The sequence below is a fragment of the Rattus norvegicus genome, chromosome 2 (assembly GCF_021556685.1).
Source record: "Rattus norvegicus strain SHRSP/BbbUtx chromosome 2, alternate assembly SHRSP_T2T, whole genome shotgun sequence".
Taxonomy (NCBI): domain Eukaryota; kingdom Metazoa; phylum Chordata; class Mammalia; order Rodentia; family Muridae; genus Rattus; species Rattus norvegicus.
This window is the reverse complement of record NC_141535.1, coordinates 56,757,531-56,772,365: the sequence shown is the minus strand read 5'-3', so window position 1 is coordinate 56,772,365 and position 14,835 is coordinate 56,757,531. Positions and strand designations below refer to the sequence as shown.

The 14,835-nt window shown below is 38.1% G+C and overlaps 1 long non-coding RNA gene across 1 annotated transcript in view; it reads right to left on the bottom strand.

Annotated features, from left to right (window-relative positions):
• LOC147996101 (LINE-1 retrotransposable element ORF1 protein-like) overlaps positions 1-14,835 on the bottom strand; it is a 127,623-nt gene that overhangs the window by 12,943 nt on the left and 99,845 nt on the right. The window lies entirely within an intron of this gene.

Genomic DNA, 14,835 nt, shown 5'->3' with positions numbered 1-14,835 from the left:
CTGGAGGATTTGGTGTGTGTATGGATACTGATGGTGTTTGCTAGTGTCTTCCTACTTTTACATATTTTGTTCATATTTTTGTCCTAAGAATTTCTAATGTGTTTGTTGACTTTGTGGAACTGGCCGTGAGTTCTGTGAAGGTACGGCTGTTTCATCTGATATAGGAACTAATGTATATCAAATGACTATCCTTCACAAAATGCATTTATCCTTATAAGATTTGTCATTCTCTTTCCAAGTACCATTTCCATGCTCTTTAAATAGAAAGGCACTTTCTTGGTTATTCTTGCACACATGGGTTGGTGTTAGAATTTCTATAGAAGAGTAATTTAGTTGAAGATATGTGCGTTGTGCATCCATCATTCCCAGTGACTGGGTCATGAGCAGCTAAAATTCTGTTAAAGGCCCCAAAATACAGTTGGATTGTTGCTTTTAGAAGAATTACATACATATCTGAGTTAAAAGTGCTAGACATATAAAACATAATTATAAATGTGGCCTAAATCTTCAGACAGCTTAACTGTTAGCAGAAGGCAGATTGGGTGAACACAGGCAATACTGGCTTATGGGTGGAATTATGTCTCCTCAAAACTTCAGCCATTGAAGTGTTAATACCCAAGATCCCAGACTGAAACTATATTTAAAGAAATGGCCTTTTAAAGGTGACTAACTAAACCTGAGGTCATTGGTTTGGGCTCTAATCTCTCTTATCAGCTCCATCCAAGAAGAAGAAATTTGGGTGTGCAGAGGCACAGCTGTGTGAGAGCCATGAGAAAAGACACACGTGAGGATGCCGGGAGCCATTGTCCTACACAGCAGCCAGGCCTCAGCAGGCGCCATGCCTGGGCCACACTGAGCTCTGTTGTCCACTCCTAACATTCTCAGCAGATTCACTCCTGTGGTTGACATAGTACTCTGGCATTGTTTTGCGGCATCCTTTGCAAACTAAGGCAAACGAAAAGGAGGAAGACTAATTATGAATTTCTTTTTGTTGATTAGCTCTGTATAAACAAGACGTTCCTCTAAATGGCTTTCATTAGAAAGATATATTTTGCTGGACAAAGCCTCTCTGATGGCAGTTGGGCTCGATCCTCATCCATGGGTATGGTAGAACATCATTAGGAATTACTTCATTGACTTTTTTCTTTCCAGGTAGTCACGTTTGGTTCTATCCTGGGTCTCTGGGCTACCCAGATCTAGTTCCTAGCCATCCAGGCAGTGCAGGCACAGGATCCCATGCTATCCATGTTATGGAGAGCAACAGCCAAACTTTAGGCAGAGCTCTCATGGAATCTAACAGGGGAGGGGAGGAAGGATTTTAGGAGCCAAGGGGATTAAGGACACCACAAGAACACTGAATTAACTAAGCTGGATTCATAGGCCTCACAGAAACTGAAGCTTCAGTCACGAAGCCTGCAGGGCTCTGATTTAGGTGCTCTACATATATCTTGTGGCTGTGTAGTTTAGTGTTTTTGTGGGCCTCCTCACTGGGAGTAGGGGGTGTCTCTGGCTTTTTCATCTGCTCTTTGACACATTTCCTTCTACTGATTGCCTTGCCAAGTATTAATGTGAGATTTTGTGCCTTGTCTTATTGTAATGTGTTAACCCTTGTTCTATTGATATCTCTGTGAGGCCTGCCCTTTTCTGAAAGGAAATGGAGGAGCAGTGGGTCTGGGGAGAAGGAGAAGTGTAGAGGAGGGGAAACTGTAGTCGGGATGTATTGAAAGAAGAATAAAAATGTTTAAAGACCAAAATAAAAAGGAGGATATATTTTGGTCACTGCCTAAGTGGCATTGTCATAGCTGTCAGTTATCTCACTGACAGAGTAAGAATAGACCTATAGACACCAAAGGGAAATGAGAAGGTTCCTCAGGTTCAAGGACAGTTTTCGTTAGTCCCCAAACCTAACTTTAGAGAGATTCATGGAAGCTCCAGAAATTCCATAAATATGAGTGCTTTCTGTACCTGCTGCATGGAGAGGGCTTTAAGGTACCAGCATCCCCTTCCACTCTCCCTTTGTCTGCCTTTGAAACTCTTTTAGTCATAGCCTTAACTGGCCAAGTCCTTCTTGTTATTCTTAAACATATTTGCTCTGAACGATAGCATTCTTCCTACTCCCTGAATTCCAGATCAGTGAGAAATGCTTGTCTGTTCTCCAGCATTCACACAATGCATGCCTGTGTGCACATGCATTTACACACTAAAAAGTAATAATTAATAAAATCTAGGCTACGGAAATGAAGGGGGAGTCATAAATGGATAGCACCACTGAGGGTAGTATAGATAGATGAACTTGCTTTTAATTTAAAAATATGTGCAAGAATAATCCTCACAAATTTCAAAGAAGCTCTACATTTTGAGGAAAGAAAAGGAAAACTGGAAGGTGGTATTTTAAAAGATAATTATTTAAACAGTTTCAGAATTAAGAGAAAAGAACTAGAAAACAAAAGTGAATATTGAATGTGAAAACATTTAAACAACTCTTCACTAAGCACATTGTGATGACACATTAGAATAAAATAAAACAAAACAGATAAAAATACCCCACTGCCACCACACCAGAAACAAACAAAGAAAGAGTAGAAGGGACCATGAGGTGACACTATGTGTGGGGTACCTTCAGTTAATGCTCTGTGTGATCCAGATCCTGAAAGGGAAGAAGAGGGCCCACTTTGATGGGTGGTCCTCTAAACTGCACATGCACACACCAGCACACAAATGCCTGCATGCACACAGCAGCACACAAATGCCTGCATGCACACACCAGCACACAAATGCCTGCATGCACACAGCTGCACACAAATGCCTGCATGCACACACCAGCACACGAATGCCTGCACACATACAATCATGCTAAAATAAATAAATGAAAACACTTGTAAGTAAAAAGAAAAATGGTAAAATGTCTTCAACTATTTTATTAATTAGAATCGCCCTCTGGGAAATTGATGTCTATAATGCATTTTGTTTACCCTCATCCTTCACTGTGTGTGTATGCACGTGCACATGTGTGCATGTGCATGCGTGCATGCGTGTGTGTGTGTGTGTGTGTGTGTGTGTGTGTGTGTGATGCTGGGGATGCAAGTGTGGGCCTCACACACTCTAAGCAAGTGAGGCGCCATTGAGGTACACCTCCCAGACCTGAAGAATTCTCTCTTTAGAGAATTTTCAACTGACAGGAAACTTCTGAATATTGACCACGAACACTGAGTGGATTGAAAGACAAACTAGAGCATTAATAATAAAAAAGCAGAAGTTTCAGACACAGAGATGGAAGGTCTTTGATACACAATCATGAGAAGAGTCAGCAGACAAAAGGAATTTCAGCAAGAGTGTAAATCCAAAACAGAAATTCAAGAAATAAGGATTATTTTTTCTTTTCTTTTGTTGAGAATATAATTACATAATTTCTATCTTCCCCTCCCTCTCTTCAAACAATTTGGTGAATGGCTTCCTGCTCTCTTTCAAATTCATGGCCCTTTTTATTAATTATGATAAATGTATTATATGATACATATATATGTTTATAACATATAGTATTTATTATAATATATAAATGCCACCTACCTGATCAATCTATATAATGATACTTGCATGTAGATGTGTTCAGGGCTATTAATTTATAGTGTGTGTTTGGTGTGTGTTCACATATGTTTGTGTGCTCCCCATGGCACACATACGGAGGTCAGAGGACCACCTGCCATAGTTGGTTCTCTCCTTCCATCGTGTGGGTTAAACTCAGTCCATCCAGCTGGGTGGCAAGTACCATTCTTGCTCAGCCACCCTGATAAACAGCTTAAAGCATATTTTATAAGAGCCGTCTAAAGGAGTAGGTTCCACATCCTGTTTTCGTACTTCCTTACTAACTGACAATGTTTTCCGAGAATGCTAATCTCTGAAATTGTGCCCTTCTCTTAAAAGGTTGTGAAGCTGCTTCAGTTTCAAGTAATTTACAATAATATAAGCGATTAACCAACAGAATTTACAGGAAGGAGCTCCCCTGAGCCAGTGGTGATACCACATCATTGAAGAATATTGGAGATCAGGAAAACACTCTTTTCATATTGTGCTACACAGCCAATTAAAGGCTCTCATATCCAATGTTCTGTGCCTGTAAATAAAATCAGTTTTGTGTGCTTTAGTTGAATGATAGAGTTCTCCTTCAGGTCAATTAGATAACTAAAGCAATGGTCTGAGGACTCGAGTGTTATTAGAGAAAGTATTTATCTCTGAAATATTCTGAAAATATTCAAGAGATTAAGAGATCCATTGCGCTCTCTCAGGACTGGGCTCCTACCTGGGTAGTCATTATGGTATTCACTAGAACATCTGATCTCAGTTAGTACACTGGTTATAAAAAGTACTCTTATTTACCTCCTACATTGGTAAGAAGAAAATTGGTATAATATGTGTAACTTGCTAACCACAAAGTAGGCCTCCCATAAATTAACAACAAATTCTATTCTTTAATAGAAACCACAGAAGCCAAATAGTGCTGTGAATAAGAGGAACAGAGTCTGTAACCTCCCAAACTCAGTAACCGGCAGGCAGAGAATGAGAATTAACTGTGGTGTGAATTATTGAATAAAGGTAATTTATGCAAAAAAAACCCTAATGTATGGAGCACACAGCTGATTCAGAGTGAAATGTCTTTCCCTAGATCATGGAAACTTACACATAGGAAATAGGATCTTAAATTTAGACCCAGGTCCAGGAGACCTGAATCAGCGTACCCACAAACCTTGAAGAAATTGATTTCTGAATGGAAATGTTGACATGTTTGCCTATGGTCACAGAAGTAGGTGCTCTTGCTTACGAGTTGCTCTAAGACATTCATTCATCTCAAAAAGAGTCCCTGACTCCCTTTCTGATTATTTTTTAGTAATTTTGTTTCCCAATGTATTATTAAGAGAACTGAAGGGGAGCCTCAGAGGCAGTATTTGGAGGGCAGTCATTTCTCATGAGCTTCGTTGGTTTGACAGAAAGCGTAAATCAACTTGATAAATGCCCACTAGGGCAAAGGTGAAGTCCCTAAATGCTGAGACGCAAATTTGGAGCATGTTGAACTGTTGTGTCCTGTTTAGTTTCAAATGCAGTTTCACTCTTTCATTGTACTGAGTATGCCATTTGGTTTCCTCTTCCTGGTATGGCCCCTGCATGGGGATATCTTGCTGAGAACTCCACAGACAGAAAGTTAAACATAGGGAATATACCAGTTTTCCAATGAGAGCCCTGATTGGGTTCTATCTACAAAGCCGTGGGGAAGTTCCAGTAGAAAACATGCGGAAATGCTCTCATATAGCTGGACTCTACATAAATGTCTATCATGAAACTGAAAAATGTTCAAATGTTGACAGCATTTAGATGAAGTGATAAAACACTTGGAGTAAAGAAAAGTGAGAATTGTAGCAGAAGAGACATTCATCATGTTGACTTATTTAATGAACACATACAATTCATTGTACTATTGTGTGTATATGTGTGTGTATTTGTGTGTGTGTCCGTGTGTGTATTTCAGATGTTCCTTTGTTCCTTTAAAGATTTTTTAAATGTTATGATAATATGACAAAATATTTGTGATATGTTAAAAAATTAAAATAAAGTCATGTTAGTCATGCCAATGCAAATTGATTTTAAATACATAAAACAAAGATGTAAAGGACTTAGGATATTAATAACTTCTTCTTGAAAATGATATACTTGGCAATTGGCTCTTTTCTATGAAACCATTTTTTAAATTTATTTTTCTCATTCTTTAATCCTTATTTTTACAGTCCAGACTTCATCCTCCTCCAAGTCTGCCCCCTGAACCCTTCCCATCCCACTCTCTAAGAGGATGTCTCCATCCCCCATCCCCACCCCACCAGGCCTCCCCACTTTCTGGAGCCTCATGTCTCTCCAGGGTTGAAGATGCACCTATTAAAGCATTTTTAAATGTTCCAAAATTTATACAAAGGAACAGTCAAATAGCTAAGAAGCCCATTGTGTTTGTTAGTTATAAGAAGAACCACAGAAGCATGGTAGAGAGAAGCTAAGAGCCACAGAGGGTGGTTGGAATGCTGGGAATCTCCATTTTCTAGATACAACATGGCTGTTGGATTCATGAAATCACGCAAGCCACAGGTACCTCTATAGAACCTGCAGTCTGTGCAGAGAAACACTTTCTCATCCTGGAGGGAGGGGGCTCACTGGCCAGCTTGTGGCAGTTAATGTTTGCAGGGGGAGGGAGATCCATTCTTCTCTGTAGTGTTGCTACTGAGTAGCTATCAATGTTCTAGTAAATAACATTCCCTTAGCAGTCATATGGTCAATCCTAACTAAGCTCAATGGATCACACACACACACGCACACACACATACACACTGAACATTAGAGGAGACTTTTTTAAGAGGAAGAAGCAGATCAGAAGTGGTAGGATGATAAGAGCAGGTAATAAGAGGTCTGAGGGGGGAGATAGATAAATGAAATATCAAAGAATAAATTTAGAAAGAGCTCAAAGTGTGTATAGATGTAAAAGCCAATATCTTTAAATTCATGAAGCAGAAATTTTCTTGGTCATGTTATTAGTATACAAGGCAGCCTCTGACACAAGCTTTGTTCAAAACAGAAGTGTCCAGATTCATGCTTAGTGCTGTGGTTTATTTCTAGAATAATAAATTGGGACCAGCCATTTTTTTCTTATTGTTTTGACACTGGGTGATTAATCTAAGTTTTCATTTCCTCATAATTGTAAAAATAGAATTGTAGTTACATATCTGTGTTAACAATAACAGAATGTATATCACCAAGTTTCATGTGTGTGAGGGAAGGACTCTGGAGAAAGCAATTATCTCAGTGTCTTTGACACAGTTTCAGCAGGAGTAGCATGACCTCACAGGGCTCTTTCTCAGTACTTTGGATTTTGTTCTTATTAGGTATTTTCCTCAGTGTTTTACTTTCCAATAATTTAAAAGGATTATTGATATTTCAAATATTCTTTCTGTCACAAAGAATAAAATAATAATTTGCAATACTATTAATGTCATTTCCACAAAAGTTATCTATGTGAAAAAGTCTAAATGGCAAAGCAATTTCTTGAGACAAGCAAATCTCTGAAGAAAGCATCTTGCATATTTAATTTTACAAATCAGAAACAAATGCATTATTGCCACTGTAAATGAAAGGTAGAATCTCCTCCCTTTGTCCTTGTGTCTTCCCTGGCCTGAGCTTCTCACTGGGCAGAATGTGAAGAGATTTTTAAGGGGTAAGATGAAGCTTCTTGGTGCATTTGTCTGTGTGTCTTGGGATGTTTGTTAAGTCTCTCGGGAGACTTAGCCTCATCACCAAGGTGCTATGTTCTGGTTTCTGATTCAGCCACAATAGAGCTCTAGAAGTGGGAGTGAGCTAGGATGTCCAAACCAGTTGAGACCTTGGGAGAACACAGCTTTTGCTTCTATCTGATGAGAACTACACAGAGGTCTTAAGAGAGAACTACTCACCTCAGATTAGGCAACACAGAGAACCACAACACATTGCAACACTGCTTTATTTTAAGTCACGGAATTTGAGTGTGGTTTTGTCCCTTTACAGACAACCAGAAGACTCGCTTAAGTGAGATTGTATATTCTCATTTCTATAACTTTATTTCTTAATTTGCATTCCATCTATTCATTAGAATATATTAGTTCTACAAAATAACGATGCCATTATGATATTTTCATATAGATGGGTAGTACTTTGTATACTCCCCAACACACACCTTAACTATGCATGTCCTTTCCATTTGTGTAACAATCACCCATTTGCTTTTCTGTCTTTTCTCTAGGCCCAAATAATTTCATCTTTGTATGTCTCTGGGCTGTGTTGTCTGTACTAGTATGTGTCTGTGTTGGCTTATTTGAGAGCTAGAGGGCCAATGACAAGCAGATAACCGTCAAACACTGCACACATGAGACCTATGTTAACCTTAACCTGCTTTCAAGTTCTTGGTAGACTTTAACTGTTCTCAATGTCATAACTCAAGTGTAAACTAGATTGAGACACAGCTTTACAATTGAAGAGTCACTTGCCTGGGGGCAGTAAGCTGATGTTGAAACAGTTATAAGTTCTTACAAGCTTATAAAAAAGTAATAGTCCATCTTCCTCTTATTAGGAAAATGTACAAGGAGTGTCAAGCGCACATTAAACACTCCCTCTGACACCAATGAAAGATTAGTAGCAAATATAATAAACAATGAAAAGCTATTTTAAATGAGATGAAAAGGTTTCCAACTCCTGGCCAACCTACGCTATCAAAAGCAAATCAGTTTTTACATTTGCCTTTGCAAACTTCAATGCAAGTTACTTAAGATAAAGAAAATTACTTAATGTCTCTTTTATCCTGCTATTATTTGAGGTGAATGAAAACCATCACTCATGGTTGGTTACAGAATACATGATAAACTAGCACAATAATTGACACAGAGAATGTGTCCCTAAGCACTTAAAACCCGTAATGATTCCTATGGACTGTGTGCTCATGGAGATCTCGCCTTAACTACTTGTACTCCCAAATGTGCTTTACACAGCGCAAAGTCCTTCATTTGTTTCCTGTGCTGCAATGCAGCCAGCCACAGGCTATTTTTGGCTATAATAAGAAAGTTCTTGATGCTGTGAGCAAAGTAAGCCAAAAATCTTGGTTTTTCCATTAAAACGATAAACCGTGTTTAAGTAATCATATTGTTCTTACTTAGAAGAGAATTATCTCCCTAAATACCATTTGTTTGCTTAACTTATCTCATCAGAGTTCTGCTTTATCAAAAGGGAGATTAAAGCATACAATGGAAAGCTGTCCAGCAGGGTCTGTGATTGCTGATGTAAATACATATTGGGTTGATTAGAACATGTTCTAATAGAAGAATACAGAATCCCTCTTTAAACAGCATCAAAATAAGCAGTGTGACCCATTGTAGTTTTATGAAGGTATTTTTTTACTGTAATTATGATAAATAAGTATTGTGACAAGAGTGTTGTTACAAAGAGTCTGTCGCAGGAAGTGATTTTTTTTGTGCTACTTGTACACCTTTGCTTAAATTTCTAATTAAACCTGGACACTTCGGTTTTAAAAGATGGACGAAGATAATGCCAAAGGGGAGAGCATGAAGTCATTTCAAAGAGAAGGAAAGTAACTTGTTAATTAAAAATTATATTTCCTGGTTCTCTGACTAACTTCTTCACTTTCAAGGTATTGTTGCAGAAGAGTGTAAAATATCATGAGAAAATAAAACTGTAAAATAATGGTGTGTATTATCAACACCTCTAGAGTTTGATTTCTAAATGAGAGTCCAGAAGTCAGAATACATGCTTGTGATCACCTTAAATCTTGAGCAACATATGCTACCCATGAAGAACATGCACAAGAAATGCTCACCTTGAACACCCAGGAAACAAAGGGTTCCTCAGATACAATGTTTCAAAATAAGCTGGAAGTGATTCTTTGGTCCCAAAAGACACATTAGAATGGGAAAATAAAATTCCTATGACCTAGAATGAATGAATGAATCCATCCATCCATCCATCCATCCATCCATACATACATACATCCATACATACATACATACAGTCAGACAGACAGACATAAAAATTCCTGCTCTTCGTTCTGTTCCTCCTATGTTCTCTGTTTCTTCCTGGATTAAGGCTTTCAGTTTCATGTGTAAGGAGGGTAAACTAGATGTGGGTGTAAGCACAACAGGCTGTGAGGTACTAGAGAGCCAATGACCCAGAGCACCAACAAATACAGCAAGCAAACACTGCAAGGTGCCATCGTGCAGAAGTTAGTGGTGTTTGGAATGAGACTCTGAACATTCAAATGACAATTGTCTGTATCAATGGGTGTCCTGGCACTATTTTGTAAAACTACACACACGACAAAGCACTAAACTTTTGAGAGAAGTATTTCCCGAATCAAATTAAATATATGAACTTATTTCTTTCTTGGGTCGGTTTTGAAATATCTCATTAAATGTTCATTATCTTCAGGTTTCTTCTTGAGAACCTATGGTATCCTATTACTGGAGCAAAAACAACTTAAAAGGTTTTATAACCCTGGATCAATTACAAACTCAAATTTCAAATTTAATATGATTAATATAATTTCACATTGTTAAAGTAATATCAGAGTATGAAAGAATGTATTCAGAAATAAAATGGCATCGGCTGTAATTCAATTGAATAAAGCAATTTATGTTAATGGGTACTGAAGAAGTTTAAGTAATATGAAATATGACATAACTCTAAAACATAAAAATCTATTTTGATAAGACCTTAAAAATAAGTTGGTATATTTAATTTATTATGTCCATGAGTGGAAACTAAAACACTTTAAGGTTGATAATGAGACAAAATTCTATAAAAGTGAAGGCAAATGGTTTAATTTATACTTCAAAAATACCTTATATAACTGAGATGCTGAGCACTGAGTGCCCTACTACTCCTCTATATTTTACAATTTATTTTGTGTCTGATTCTTATCCTTCTCAATCAGGTTTATTGTAAGATTTAATGGTAATGGTACTCATGACTCCATTAGGCATGAGAGTGTGAGTGAAGGTGTTTCTGGAAGTTTCTAGGTGTCTTATCTGCCATAATTTTCATTCAAAGACTCTAAACACTTTATAAGAAAATGACAGCTTTACAACACAAAAATGATCCACTTTCAGAGAAACACTCAAAGACTCAAGGGATGTATGACTTTTGATTGTATCTCAGCTTAGTACCCCTCATTTTTCCCGATAAACCTATGAAACTTGGTTTAATTAACAGTAAGTTTGGCACTTTTATAACCAAGTGCCATGTCTCACTTGCTATTTCCTGCTCAGTATATGATTTCCACCTAGCTTCAGTAGATGATCTATGAGAAGAAAAAAAAACAAGCCAGACTCCACAGTTGTTACTGTGCTTTACTCCATAATTAAAATATGTGAGTCTTTTTTGTTGACTTTTTAGCACAGATAGTGTTTAAAAGTAGCTATCACATTCTGATATTATTGCTTACATTGTTGACTAATACTTTCCACCATGAAAGGTACAACAGAGAACTTTACTTCAATTCTCATGAATAAAAAATTACAACAAAGCATGCCAGATTAGTGGTGAGGTCTATATGGAAAACTGAAGCTCATACATACATATATACATACATACATACATACATACATACATATATACATACATACATACTATATACTACACACTGCACACAACATACATACATACATACTACATGCATAGATAAATACACACATACATACATATACATACCTACATACACACTACATACATACATACATGCATACATACGTACATACATGCATACATACATACATGCATACATACAAACGATGCATTGGATCTGTCTCATACTGTCTCATTAGTTCAATACTGCTCAGAGCATAGATAGATTTCATTGTTAGAGAAAATGTAACTTGAAACATCCCATTCTTTCCATTTCTGCTATTCTGAATTGCATAAGAGACCCCCACAAACCTGACAAGCCCCAAATTTAGTTTCACACACTTCTCAGAGTTCACACATTTGCATCTCTTCTTAACATGAACCCACACTGCATAACACATTTCACAGTAGATAAACTCTTCTGGTTTTATCTGAGAGCCACTAAAACTCAAGAATACAGATAAGAGTAAACCCTGCTGTGGCTACAATAGGTACAGCTGCAGTTCTGTGTTGCTAAGATTCTCCTAGGATTCTACCATTTCATATAGGTAGGTACAAGGGCAGAAACCTGGTTGCTCAGAGTCAAGCCCTAAGGAAAAAGCTTACATCTATGCTGTGCTTTATGCCCCAGCTAACACAGCTCTGGCACTGGGTGTATCCATCACTCGCCTTCATCTAACAACTAGGCAGGCCTCAGTCTAGTCAGAAAGTGTTTCACAGTAAGCTGACTTACATGCTCATGCTCCTTCTCTCCCTTTTGAGTCCATGGATTGCACCTCTCAATTTATCCTTTCGAAGTCACTCTATAAATATAATATGTTGGCCACTGAGTCCTCAATAACAAAAGTCTGTTTTGTTCTGTTCTCTTTCAATAGTTAGCCTTTTCTGAGTTTCTCATTTGAATTGCTTTCTTTTTTTTCTGATTTTATTGAATCAGTTATCTGTATTATCATATCTTTCTGGCTTTCTTTGTAATGATTATTCTGAATTCCTTTTCTTTACTTCACAGCTAGCCAGGATGCCCTGTGTAGCTGAGACTAATCTAATAATGCATCAGTAAATGCTGCGTCTTTTAGACAGGACATGTGCAGCCAGAGAGTCTGCAATGTCTCCACAGGCCTGACCTTGCCTTGACATCTAGTAAGCCTGCGAGGCTGCTCACATCCAAGCCTATCCTGCAGCCGTCAACCCACAATACTTGTAGGTACCACCTGTTACAACCTGAAATCTTATTCTATACAAAAGTGCACATCAGTGAATTAATTCATAAACCCTTGTAACCTAAGCTACAGATGCTGACAAGGTTACAGCAAAAGAAACTACACAGAGGCAACACTACTGAGTCCTAAATGAAAACTAACATACCATTGTCCTCACACCTGCCTAAAGGTTAAAAGAGCCTACCCTGTGGTGGGGGAGGGGCCATGAATTTGAACTTTCTACCCTAGATGCAAAAATATCAACCACAGGCTGCAAAGAACGCCAAAAAAGGAAGCAAACTTCACTGATATCCCTGAGAGAGCCTAACTTTTCATTAACTAGAGAAAGGAGACTTATGAAATACTGAAAAGGAGTGGTATGTAGAAACAGGATTTGGGTATGACTCAAAATTACAGGCAGCAAAAGTTAAAATGAAGACTGAGAACAAGTTGCAAGGCTTGTGCAGGCCCCAGAGGGATGCTCAGTTCTTAAGAGCACAGACAGCTTTTCCAGGGAACCTGGGATTACTACTGCCCACATCAAACAGCTCACACACTTTATAATTCTTATTCCAGAGAATCCAATCTTTGACCTCTGGAGATACTCACATGCATTTACCCATAAACATACACTATACGTATAAATATGAGTATATAATCTAAAATTAAAACAACAAAGCTTCTAAACATCAAGGGAAGTATCAACAAAGTGAAAAGTCACTGTGAAATGATATAAATTATTTTAATTATTCATTTTGTAAAATATTAATATCCAAAGAATAGAAGGAACCCAAGTAACATAGGAAGGAATCATTCATTTAAAAATGAACAAAAGATCTGAGTTTAAAAAAAAAAGAAAGCTTGGAAGGTTTACAAGTTGCCAACAAATATCTGAACACGACATAAAACTGCTGATCATCGGGCACATGCAAATCAGAGCCACAGTGAGTTATAACTTCACTGCAGTGAGAATGACCGCTGTCAAAAAGATGAGGTAAATAAAGTACTTGTTAATATGTGGAGGGCAAAGCAACCCTTGCACATCGTTGGTAGAAATGTCCTTCATATAGCCTCTTGCATTGGAACAAGTGCACGGGCTTTCCTCACAAACAGAACAACCATGCCATCCAATAATCCCTCTACAGGTGTATAACCAAAGAGAATGAAATCAGCATGCTAAAGACACATCTGCACGCCCAGGGTGATGGTGGAAGCATGAATGACATTCAACATGTGGAATCTACCTAGATGTCCTTCGGTGAATAAATTGATAAGGAAAGTGAAATCACATCATTTGTTGCAGTGGGCATTAACCCTGAAGATACTCTATTGAAGGAAACGATTCAGGCAAAGAAAGGCTACTTGTGCATTTCTCACTCAGATGTAGAAGATCTGAACCAGAGTAACTGAGATGACACTCAGTGACCATCAGGGTAACCGAAAACAAAACAGACTGTGCTAAAGTCCTGTAAGCTAAAGTATTCTCACACATTTCTGGGAAGCGTCTAACACACACGCACACACCACCCACTCACTCACCCTTAGCCATTTCTTAAGATTAAACCTAGCATTACGATATGACTCATTGACTCTGAAAACATTCTTATAGATAAAAACTGAAATGGCACAAACATGTAAGAACTGGCAAATCAACAGACGCAGTGTGGAGACAAGACAGAACAGGGAAATGGAAGTCAGATTAGGGGATCCCCTGACCTCATTAGTTTGCAGTCCTCTGTTGCCTGGGAATGACGGGGAACAAAGGAGAAACATAACACGCCAAGTCAGTAAAGAGCAGTTCCTGCTAAGGGGTGGACGACAGTGAGTTTTCAGTGACAAATTCTAGGTGACAAATGTAAAATGGGTGTCTTACCTTGATGAAGGACACCTAGGATTATATACAGTTCAAGTGAGGAGAAAGTAAGTTACAACAAAAATCCAGTTAAGGGGTTGGGGATTTAGCTCAGTGGTAGAGCGCTTGCCTAGCAAGCGCAAAGCCCTGAGTTCGGTCCCCAGCTCCGAAAAAAAAAATCCAGTTAAAATCAAATGAAAAAAAAAACATACACATACATATGTCTGCTTTTTAGTTCTGGTTATATGGGATACGGAATGAAACCATAGCCTGGCTTCTCTCCCAGGGCATACCGCCTTCCACATTGACTATATGGCATTACAAAAACAAAACAAAAACAAAAACATATTTCCTGTGCAGATACTCCCCATTGGTGTTGGCCCGTGGTGTAGGTAGAACAAAGGGGGAAAAAAAACAGATCAAAGACATAACTTTCTCTTAGAGTCATCTATACTTCTGCTTTCGGGACTAGAATTTTTCTCTATATTTTTATCAGTAGTTTTAATCAGAAATTTATTCAAAATTAACATGATTTTCCTCACTTAAATATAAAATACTTCTGGCACATGATGCAAGGCTACAGATTGAGCATTG